This window comes from Lichenostomus cassidix, chromosome 1Aa, assembly GCF_008360975.1.
Source record: "Lichenostomus cassidix isolate B80296 chromosome 1Aa, HeHo_3.0, whole genome shotgun sequence".
NCBI classification, from domain to species: Eukaryota; Metazoa; Chordata; class Aves; order Passeriformes; family Meliphagidae; genus Lichenostomus; species Lichenostomus cassidix.
The window spans coordinates 46,166,381-46,178,745 of NC_139480.1; the positions used below are offsets into that span (position 1 = coordinate 46,166,381).

The 12,365-nt window shown below is 42.8% G+C and overlaps 1 long non-coding RNA gene across 1 annotated transcript; it reads left to right on the forward strand.

Annotated features, from left to right (window-relative positions):
- Positions 1 to 951: 951 nt before the first annotated feature.
- LOC146443661 (uncharacterized) lies at positions 952 to 3,346 on the forward strand. Its single transcript, XR_014848891.1, has 2 exons — positions 952 to 1,939; positions 2,288 to 3,346. It is a non-coding gene; the product is annotated as an uncharacterized LOC146443661 (long non-coding RNA).
- The last annotated feature ends 9,019 nt before the right edge of the window (positions 3,347 to 12,365 follow it).

Below are 12,365 nucleotides of genomic sequence, written 5' to 3' on the forward strand. Positions count from 1 at the left end.
AGCTTCCTCTGGTAAGCAGAAAGAATGCCTTTATAGACTAAAGGTGTTCACACTCAGGTAGACTGAGCTTGTCAACTTTTTTTTGCTTGGACACTAAATAGGTTTCACCTACTGACCTAGGTTTGGAAGGCAGCAACAAAATGCAGAAGTTCTAGCCTCCTTAGCAAAGCTGACTTGTGCGTGCTTTACTTTTTTCTCTCCAGCAGTGTCCCATTCAGAAAGGCTTAAGCAGATGAAAAAAAAATAAAGATTTCCCTTTTTTTTTTCTGCTAGAGAATTAAGTGCTCTGAGGTCTCCTGCGAGCATAAAACCTTCTCCTATGCATGGGGAGTCTCCTCAGCTGAGTATTTCCACGCCTCTGGCTCTGCAGGACATTCAGTCGAAGGGGAAGGACAGTTTTGCTGATGACATTGAGACGTTCATTCAGTTCTTCCAGCCTTTTCCTTATCGACTGGACTTCCCGCACAAGATTGTCCACAGCCGCAGAGACAGGGCGGAGACTACAAAGAGAGTAATACAGAAGAATAATTCAGTTTAGGGAGTGTTTCTGAGCAAAGTGATTTACCATGACCTTTGTTTCTCGGTGGATAAGGGCCCTGGATGATGAAAGAGTTGCAAGCAAGCATTAAAAGATGCTTCAAAGCTACCCTGCCCCTTCAGTGATGGGAATTCATCTGAGGTGCCCCATCTGAACCCTGGAAAGCACAAGCTTCAGGACCAGGGTGGGCAACAGGCACCTGATTTTAATTCGTATTAATTAGCTGGGAGTACACATGGAGCAATTCCATGGAGTACTGCTAGTCCTCGACATTTCCAATGAATCAGTCTGTGTCCTTGCCAGCAAACTCTTAATTCAAACCCCAGTACAGGACATATGGCTGGTACATATATCCTGTATCGTACAGGATATATATGGATAGTCTCATTGCATCTTCCTGAACTAAAGTTAGAACTTTAAAAGAACAAGACCTAATATCGTCCCTGATAATCTGAGGCACCAATGAATTTCAGCACTGTCAGTGTGAAAGCTGTGATGAATTCTGATCTAGGAACAACAGCCACCATGCAGCCAGGGAGAAATCCACGTGATGCCAAAGGCCAGTATATAATCTATCAAGTTTATCCTCTTGAAACCCTGATTTGTACAGATATTGTATGACCACCTGACTAGTGTCTTTTTTATTCTTCTAGCCTTTCCTTATCAACAGGTTCAATGTGTAGCATTTGCAAACATTATTTTTCTTGTTCCTAGAGAGAACAATGAGTTATGGAAGACAGCATTATTTTTTGCTTTATGAACAATTTTAGTTGCTTTATGAACAATTCTGATTTAAGTGATATTAGGTTTCTAGTAATTCCCAGTATTCCCCTCTCCTCTCTTTCTTTCACTGCCTTTCCTACTCTCTTCCTGGAAATATGAGATTTAAGTAAATTTTGTGAGTTTGCTCAACAGTTAATATTTCCTGCAATTCAAAGGGGGAATAAGATGACATGAACTAGTGAATAGCTTTCTCAGATCTGGGTGTTAGAGACTGAAATAAAAAAACAAACCATCACAGGCCAAATAAGCTTCTTTTCCCTGATCTGTGGCCAAGCCCATGTGTGGATTTGTTGAAAAATTCATATTTTCCAGCCTGTTCTCACAAGTGTGAGGTGCCAAGGACATTATCTTTAGGATAATTCTTGTAGTACAGTGATGGCAATTGAGAAGGTGTCACAATAGTCAGCAGAGTATTCAGTTTACTAATCAGAGCTGCTAGCACAACAGGTACCAAGACAGTGTGCTTTATTCCCCCCAGGTGAGAAATATTAACATTTATCTTGAAGAAGATGAATCCTGCTCAAGGAAGGACACCCAGGAGAGGGCTGAACCCCTCCTCCAGATGAGAGGAATTACCTGGAGAACTCAGGCAGTAGAGCATTTGGGTTGTTCAGCAGGGTATGCTTCATTTGCCAGAAGATTTCATTTCCCCATTTCTCAAGGGTTTGAGTAATGCTGTTAATACCTTCTATGTTGACCTTGTCAGCTAGGTTAGCAGGATGTCCATGGAAGAGAGGAAAACAAATATGTCAGAACAAGAAAACATGAGCCAGTGCTCCCAGTTTGATTCCATTTCCCATCACAACTCAGTTGTAATGAATTGCCAAACATTAAACACATGAAAGATCTAAATTTAAAAGCAGTTAACTCTCCCTCACAATGTATTTCTCTGCCTCCAGCTGCCCAAGTTTTCTGACGTCACTGGATACCCCAGCTGATTATTTCTAAAACCATTTTTTTCTCCAGAAATCCCAGCAGCTACCCAGAAATCAAGAAAGAGCAGTCATGAATGAGCAGTGTCTATCTCACTCTAAGGACAAAATAAGTGAATCTGCAGCTCTGAGTTACTGAACATCTCCCATGCTGACCCAGCACTGTGACTTCCTACCGCCTTCTCTGTAGTTCCACTTCTGATCCAGAAAGTCCTCCTGAGATTTACTGCAGGGCAAAAGGATGAAGAGCAGGAAAAGAGGAAGAGTCACCATGATGGCTCTTGTAGGATCTTGACTTCCCCCTGTTCTGTGGAGACAAAAAGTCTTGCTAAGTGCTTTATTTCTTTTTTTCTTTTCTTTCTCCACTTCCCATCTGTCGCCAAAACACCAAATTTCTTTTTGGTGGTGGTTTTATTTGAAATATTGTTCAAGTTGCTTAGTCTAGGTTTTCCAGAAGCACAGGGACTTTTTCACAAGTATTTACTTTTTTTTTCAAGCAATGGAATGGTACTGAGATGCTTCATCAACTGGCAGCAGCTGGGGAGTAGCTTTGGGATAGCACCACGTGTTGGGATAGCACCTTATAGCTATAATTTTTCTATCAGTGTCAGGAAAGGTACTACAAGGTATGAAAATAGCTGCAACCCTACTTTCCATCTGGGAGAAACAAGGTAAAAACCAATGAAACAATTTATCAAGTGTCTGATAGTAGCCAGAATTAAAAAAGGTTCTTTCCCATGTGATCCACTAACCAGTGGCAATATCTTCAATGCTGCCCAGTGATGGAGCCTCAAAGGCAATCCCACCCCTCATGTACTCTCTCCATCTTTCCCTGGTGCCAGGGGCTTGGTTCCTCCTGAGCAAAGCTGCAGAGTTGACACAAAAGGTGTATGAACTGATGTGAACACTTAACTGCCTCGTTTTCTCTCAAGTTTACCATCATTCCCAAGCCAAAGAAGTCAACCCTAACCTACAAGGCCTCCTGGGCAAGTACCATCTCTAAATGTAAGAGGATAGATCAGTCCCTCCACAGCTTACTCATGCTAATTTGTTATTCTGTCCTAATAAATTAGTCCCTCAGTGTTGAATCTGATTTTTTTTTTTTTTTTAATGTCATGAACAGCTGTTCTGGTAGAAATTGGCTGAAAATATCCATTATGCACATATTGCACATAGCAAACAGAAAAAATGTGTTGCCAAGTTCATGGGGTTTAGTGATGATTTCAGTCATCTGTAGTCACAGTGATGGAGGGACTCATGTGAGAAGTAGGCACATCCAGAAAATCCAAATTATTTTTCTGTTCAGGTACATGAATTGAAAGACTAAGATCTCACTGCAAAATATGAGGACATTAAATTTCTTTTTGAATATAATATAACCCTCATCCCCTAACCATCTGGGAAGAATTCAGTCACCTCAAAACGTACCAGGAGCTGTAGCAGATAAAACAGTAAATAAGTCCTTTCACTTTGCGCCTTTCTTACATTAGATCACTAGTGCATTTTAATTGCAACAACATTTATTTTTCCACTATTTAAAGCAGCAGTATGAATATAGCCATACTAATGGAAAATGTCATGATACTTTAAAAATATTACTTTCCACCTGTCAGGATGTAATTTGTACTTAGTATTCTTCATCTAATTGGAGTATTCATTTAAAGGAAAAATAAATTACCTTCTTCCTATCTCACACATGCATACACCTTTTCTTCCCCCTAACTCAGAGCTGCCAAAATGAAGATCTTTAAGAAGGTCTGACTATATCACCAAGGCTCATAATGAAAAGGACTTCATGGACCTTCTTGAAACTATTTGCATTGACACCATACCTCCCCCACCTCTCAGCTTTTCCAGATAAATACTCCATCCTTTACAGCTTTTTTATTTTCTCTCTTTCTTTGAATCACTATGCCCTGCACATGCCTTTTTAATCTTCCCTGATGGGAAAGGACTTACCAGACACCAATGTGTCTAATTGCAAATTATTTGAAAATGCTGCCAACATCAAGGAGGCAGTGTGACTTCCAAGCTAATTGGAAAACTTCATGAAGAGATTGTCCATTCCTTGCTCTTTCCACCTCCCACTTGTTCCAGTCCCACAGCTGGGATACTTTGATCTTTCTGTATTTGTTAAAAGTAGGGTGGTAATAAATTCCACCTACATCTGATGCTGAAAATCCACCCTACTTGAGCTCAAACTTTTTAAAACATCAGGTGTCCAAGTGAATCACAATACCCACATGTTCTATTTCCACGGCCCCTCACAGACCAGTTTCTTTGTAGCTTTGCTCCCCGCATTCCTGAGGGTCTACCGTAATTTATTATCACAGTAAACATCAGGTTATAATCATCTTTGAAGTAGACTCTCGTACTTCAGACACACAGAAAATGAGCAATCTTCCCTCTCTTAGGTGGAATTGTAGACAGAAAATAGATATTCACTAGCAAAGTTACTATCTGAAAAAGTCTGCAGGGTCATCTGTAATAGGAACCAGATCCCCAGCCAATTCAAATATGTCTTCTGATCTGTTGCAGACTTGCACTGGAAAGTACTATCAGGGTAGAACACGGACTGACAAGCAGGGAGAACTCACATCCTTCGATGGAAACTCTTTCCTAAACACAGAGAATAACAATAGCAACATACTAGCTTTGTCATTGTTACTACTAATTACAATAATATGAAATGCTGTCAGAAAATTACATCACATTCTGCCCTTGGAGCAGGGAAGGCTCAGTGATTCATTGGACAGTCCCTTCATCTGCAGACAATGAAGACCAACATATTTGTCTCATTATTAGACAGTATTTTTTCATCTTTTAACCTTTTGATTCCTCACTTCAACATGATAAAAGAGCTCAGCCAGCTCAATACCCTGAGCACAGCCCGGCTGGGATCAGCAGTGGTGCCATCCAAGCCAGAATCCCTGCCCCAAAGCAAAGGAGTATTGCCAGTATTTGAACCACCATTGCAGTCCTTCTCCCCTTAACTCCTTTGGTTTCTTGTTGTTCCATTTCCAGTGCTCATCCCTCCTTACAATGGAGTGGGTAATCACAACAGAGCACTGAGGTTTCACTGGCACCTGTCCCAAACTTTGATAACTGAGGTCAAGCATGTGATGACAGTTTACCACTGCTTCTGGGCTGTGCTGTCTGCTAGGATGTGGGGGAATTGCCTAGATTACCTGCTTCTGGTACCAAACACAGCTTCATTTCAGAGAGCCCTCCCTCCTCTGAAGCCTGAGGAGAGCACACTCATCCTATTGCAGGCATGAGAGTTGCTGCTTTTTGCAATGCAGAGCTTGCCTGCCCCTTGTACATCAAGAGGGCTGGAAACCTTCCCCTGTGCTTCTGACTGCTCTAAACAAGTGCTCTAAGCCTCTCCTGAGTGCATGAGCATCCCAGTGCGTTAGCTCAAGCCCATGCTTGCTTTGAGAAGAGGATGTTGTTGATTAGAGTTATCAATCACTGGAGTGATGCCTAAAATGAAGGATTTTTTTCTGCATTTGAATACTGAACTGCAAGTGAATTACATTCATGCTTTTCATTTGAGGTCTGTTCTCCTCTCTTAACTTTTCCAAGTTCCTTTTGAGATACTTTCAGATTAAAGCTGAAGAGTGATTCTGGATTTTGTGTTGTTTGCAGAGAAATAAAATATACTTTTAAGTGAATCAGGGAGTTTGATCTCAGGTAAATCATAAATACGTAAAATGTAGCTCTCACTCCAATGATAGTGGATATTTAAACATCAAAGTACATTTAAGATTCTAAGATTCTCTATTTTGTAAAGGATCTCAATTGATAATAAATCTATTTTTGCAGACTGTTGGAATTCCTCTATCTCTTTTCCCTTCTATCTCTTTTATTTCCATTGCAATATTTTAAGTTTATATTACTTACACACACCCAACTAAAATGTTCTGGTTTATGTATTAGGTTCAAGAGAGTTTAACCAAACAACTTCATATTAAAAAAAAAACCGCATTTTATAGCTGCATACAATTTTTAATGCCAGTTCTGTTAGAGCTCCCAGCCTGGGATCTTGAAAAAAAGGTCTCTGAGCTTTTAGAGGAGAAAGCTGCCAAGCCTGTGAGTCCAAAACAATCAAAGTATTTGCAAGCTCTACTTGCAAAGCGGATGGCATTTGTAAGCTGTCCAAGCGAAAAAAAAAAAAAAAGCAACAAAAAAAACAAACAAGCAAACCACCCCTAAAAATCAGCATATGCTTGTTGAATTATGTAATGGTAGAAAGATCATGAAAAAGGCCAAAAATAATTTTAAAACTTGGATCCTACAATATTAACCCAGCCACTGTGGTATAGCTAGAATATCACCTGTTTTAAAAGTCTTTGTTATAAATCCATTGTACTGGAATATTCTTCAATCAATGTGTGTATATGTATATGTATAATGTGATCATGGGTATAATGGGTATAATGATCATGGGTATATATGGGTATAATGCCATATGTTGGTTCACACACACAGACACACTCAGTTTGGGGTTGGAATAACAATATGTAGGAATAACAATATCTTGAAATTTTCAAGTTTAGCTATAAATTTGAGTTAAATAGTGCTTTTTCACATAACTAGGAGTTATACTGTTCATTTTCTACCTGGATGTTGTGTGAAAGTGAAGAGCATCTGAATCCCTGAAACAGCCTGACCGTGCTGTTAAACTGAGATCTGATTGACAGCCCTGATGACAGACAGCTAGGGTGATGCTCTTGCCAGCAGGCAGCCATAATGGTGATAAAGAAGAAAAAAAAGCCATCCAGGTGCAAAGCACACATCTACTGCAATTCATCTGCTGCAATTCATCTGCTGCAATTCATAACATTAAAAAAATACTATTGGTTTTGAGGAGGTAATTTTCACCTTCTGCCTCTTCTCCGGGTTTGCCTGCTTTTTCAGGATGTGTCTTATCTTCAACTCTCTCTCATTTAGTGCTTGGTCCTTCCTCTTAGGAAGTTTCCTCTCTCCCACAGACCTTGCACTCTCCATGTCTGCCAGTCTCACTGCCTGCCTGACTCTAAGGAATTGCTTTCTCTTTCTTTCTCCCTACTTCTCTCACTCTGCACACCCCTGTTCTCTGGAAATGTGGGTAGCAATCCTCTAACCTCCACATCCATGCCAGTCTGCACATATCCCCTCCTCTCCAGGCTCTTCCCACAGGTGCCTTTAGAGTCCCTCAACCCAACAACCTCTTTCTGAGGTGTATGGATACATTTCCTCCAGAGGAAGAAACAAAACATTCCTGGGAAAGAAGGCAGAGAATTGTATACAAGCATTACCTTTGCTCTTGAGGCCAGTTCTCCTGTGATGAAGCTTCCAAATCTCTGCCTCCCTGCTCCTTTCTTCTCCTTGCTACCCCCTCTGCATTTCAGCTTGCAAGGAGTGACGTGTCCCTCTTCATCTCCCTGCTTTCCACATTTCCACAGTCTTTCCGTGGAGCCTCCTCCAGCTGTACCTCTCTTACCCCTCCCTCCCACTCCTGCAAACTAGCATCTCTCCCCACACATGGGAGCCTTATGGGAAAGAAAGCCTAGGCGATGGAGCCCTTCTCAAAATCAGCTCTGTCTGCAAGGACACCCGTGTATCTTTGCCCCCGGTTCTTTTGGGCAGCTCTCAACTGCTGGTTCTCTGGCACAGCTGTATGACTTCTCCTACTAGTCACAGTTTCCACTATGCAGTGCTCCTCTCTGGCTGCTTGAACCCTCCAGCCATCCAGTCATGAATTTGTTCACCGCGTTCTTCCTGCCTTTTAACTAACATGCCAATTAATTCCCTGCTGATTAGTTCATTCCTGATGCATTCTGCCAAATCTATTTCTAGTGGAATAAACAAGGAGGGATGAATCGGCTGAAGTGTTGTTGGTTTTTTTCCCTTGACCCACTCCCCCAGGTCTGCACTTGCCAAGTCAAACAAGCTTTGGTCTGGTCAGTACTTAATAAAGAAATTTCCAAATAAATGCAAGGTGTTAAAGGGACGAATTTTGTGAAGCAGGGGGTGAACCCCTGACTCTGGTCCCATGTCCATGTCAAACTGATATTTTGCTGTGATTTGAGAGGATGTGCAGCCGTCACAGCCCGAAGCTGCAGAACTGCTGCACACACAGACTCATGACTAGACCCATGGCACTGCTTGTGAGTGCCTTGGCCAAATCTGCATTCTTCTTGATATTACTTCTCCAGTATCAACTGGCAAGAACACCCTTTCTGTTTCCTGACCAGCCTACTCTTACTTAACTCAATTTTCCACAGCCAAGACGCTTTACTCTACAGTGAGAAAAAAGACATTTTTCTCACAGTGTGAAGGACTGCCCAGCCACTCAGAATAAAAGCAAACATCCAGAAGTAAGGAATCAGAGGATATGTGCAAGTGATACAGACAGAGCAGTTAAAAATGCAGTGTTGTGTTTGCAACAGAGTGATGCTGGTGTAAACTAGTTGAGGAGCTGATTGTAAGGGAAGCTGAGTGGCTTTTAAGCACAGTCTATAAACATCAGTCAGCACTATCATTTAGTCAGCCACTTAAATCCAGTCAAGAGGAGAGAGGTTCCACTGTAACCAGTCTCAGGGATATCTGCTTCTCTGACAACAGAAGCATGTGGTTTTGGCTGCTCCTGCTCCCCCAGTCCCACTGGCTCTGTGGCAGGGAAATTTCTGAGAAGACTGTCTTGTTTATGGAGCCTTGCCACTGAAACAGCAGGACACTCATTTGCAAAGTTATAAAACACCAGTTTTTTAAATCAGCACACAATATACAGGCTTAACACAGACCAGCCTCCAGAGGAACTGGAAACATATTTTTTCAGGGCTCAAACAAGCAAACAAAATGTCCAGGCAACAGGCAAATAACCCAAACAATCATCTGCCTCCAGCTGTTCTCCATTCAGCATGTGGCAAACAGTCCTGTTATGCCTTTGCATCTCCCTTCTAAGAGGAAGCGATCTCCTGACAGTCAGTGTGAGATGGGGACACCAGTCTGATGAATGCTCAGTGCAAGAACCCCTCCATGGGGGCATGACAAAGAGACACTAGCAGAGCAAACCTGATGGGAAAACACACACACACACACACACACACACACACACACTCCCAAAACCCTGGTCCAATTCCAAGCTGTGCTGGTGAAGGGTCACACCCAATGTCCTGGTCTCATGCTGGTGGCCTGTTAGCTCAGAACAGCTCTCAGCAAGCAGGAGTGCATCAGAGAAAACCCCCATTCCCTCTGCCTCCTTGGGGATTGGCAGGACAGGAAGGAGATGTATAATTTCTGGCCCTGTCTCCTTTCAGCTCCCATCCACATTCCCGGTGATGTGAAAGGACCATTGCTCAGCACATTGTCACCACCATGGCTGCATTCAGATAGTGATGCCAGCCATGTACCAACACTGCACCACACTAAGCAGAGACTGGGGAACTGTAACACAACCAAGTAACAAGAAACTCCCTTTATTTTTTGTTGTCAGATTTCTGTGATGGTGTTGTAAGCAACAGCAGGGTGATCAATCTGCTCTCCTGCATGAGGACCACTGCTTGCAGTCACTTTTTTAAACCTGTGTAACCTCAGCATAAAGCTTGCTCATGATGTGCATGTGTCTGTCTGTGGCTCTCTCAATTAGCCCCATCCTTTACTAAGTGGTGGGTAGCTGTGCAAGGGGGATCACTGCACGAAAAGGGCAATGCATTTGCCTTGTGGAACATTCAGGGTAGGCTGTTCCAATGGCTAAAGCAGAAGAGAACTGAACAAACTGATTGCGGGGCAGGAGGGGCATTATTCACAGCCTGTCCCAGAAGAAAATCAGGTAGGGGAGAAAGAGATGAGAGCTGCAAGTGTCTCTGGGGTGCAGAGCTAGCATGCATTATCTGGGATTTTTGAACAAGGCAACTGTGTTCCTGCTGCTGTTCTAGGACTTCACCGCTCTCCTTTCTTGTGGAGTGATGGTGAGAAGTTACTGAGAGAGGTGACACTGAAGAGGTTTCCTTATAGTATGTCCCACCATTTCTAACCAAATGCAAAATCTTCTGCGCTGGCCCTATTGGGTGGGCTCTGGATATCACTACAGTTTGTGCACGTCAGGTGAATATTGCAAATCTGTGCAGTGACTCCAATGCACTGGCATTGCAAAGCACATGGGTCAGGTCAGAAATCTGGCATCCAGCAGGGCACAGCAAATTTACCTTGGGCAGGGTCCTCACTCTACACAGGACAGCAGGGGCCAGACTGGGCAGAGAGGGATGGCACAAGATTAACACTGATGAGGGGCCAGTGGCTGTGTATTTTCACGCTTTTTGGCTTCTAACATTTTTCTAAACGACCACATTTTCTACACAAAGCTATCAGACTTCCAAGCTTAACCCCAAGTATCTCATTTTTCAGCATCTGGCTTTTTCAAACTGCTTTGGAAAAAAAAAATAAAATGAACAGTGACATTCACATACATTAATGATCTATTTGCAACTTTTTGATTGATACTAGAACACTTGACAGGTCCAATTTATATGCAAATCAGCTTACATTCACAGCGTAAAGAAAGAAAACTTCATTTCTCATGCTTTGCAAATCATTAAATCCTCTGAACTCTTTGCTTAGTCATATGTTCCTCAAAAGCACCAGTTTAACCACAAATCACTTGTCCGTGCAATTTATTAGCCTCACAGAGAACTCTGGGCTTGCAGGACAAGCCATTTTTGTGGGGATGCATGAAATACACAGTAGGTTATGCTGTACCACAAATGTAAAAAAACCATTGCAAACTGCGGGCTTTTGCAGTGTATGTGTGTGTGCCAGATGTTAGAAGATCACAAATGAGGACACCAGACTTCCCAGTTCCTGCTTCTGGCTGTTTTCTGCCGTTCTTTTGCTCCCAGCACTAATTGGTACCAGAAGCATTTTCTTAGAAGGAGTCACTCTGCTGGACAGGTCTTGCCCTGTCTATCACAAGCTTTTCTAACTGAAACTTGAAAAGGATCCAGGATCTATCCTGTAAATATTTACATAGATACAGGACTGTCACTGCTCTTAAATCAAAGCCTGGAGGACAGGAAATGGCATATGGAACAGAAAGACTCTGTATTCAGAAAAACCTGGAAGGGAAAGAATAATAACAACTGTGAAGGCTTCTCCAGAATTTGCCACCTGGGACTGCCCCCGCAAGTGCTGTGTTCTCAGGAAGGTCTCTCTCAAGCCTGGTGACATCAGTGGAATAAAAACCTCTGGTACCAAAAGATTTTGGATCAGAACTATTCCCTTTCCCATTCATATCTGGAAAAGAAAAAAAAATTCTCTTCACCAGCTAGACCACTTGGTGTCTCTCTTCTGCTCCTTATTTTTTGGTACTATGGAGTTTCAGGACAGATCTGGACATGAAAGAAAGAGTAAGTACATTATTTGCAGAAACAGCACCTGAAACAGGGGAAAGCAAGAGCAGCAGCAGATGTTAGGGAAATGTGATGTGTTCGTTAGCCAGGCAGACTCTCTTTTGATGTATTTAGCCAATTCCTTTTATTCAGTAACAAAGGACGTTGCCTTTAGAGTTCTCTCACAAATTATGACCTGAAGAAGTGGCAGTGGTAGATGAACCATATGTGGGGCTGGAAATCAGGAAGCTGGAGCCTTGCGGCTTTGGGGAAGCCACAAAACCCTCCTTGCTCAACTTCCCCATTGTGGGAAAGGGAGAGTTCACTTGTTCACTTGCCACAGAAGGCTGCGGTGATGATTGAGGACAGCTTTGGAAAACAACCTGGCTGACCTTTGTAATTAATCAATAACAACAAGAGAAAAAAACCCAAAAAACAAACAAACCTAAAAAAAGCTCTCCAAGAATAAAGGCATATATTTACAACAAGAACAATTTATAAGGACTGGCACTTTCTGTGCACGCACTTAGGATGACAAGCCTATTTTCCATCTGCCCATGCCCACACAGTCGTGCAGCCTGCGGACACCTGGGCTGTCCTGGGTCACAGCTCGCTGCCACCAGCCCTCCCTGCGGCTCTCTGGCCCTCGAGACCACCAGGAGCCGAAGGGCCACTGTGGCTCCCTCTCCCCTCACGCTCGGGAACTACAACTCCCAGCAGGCAGCGGGGCTGCGCGGGGCG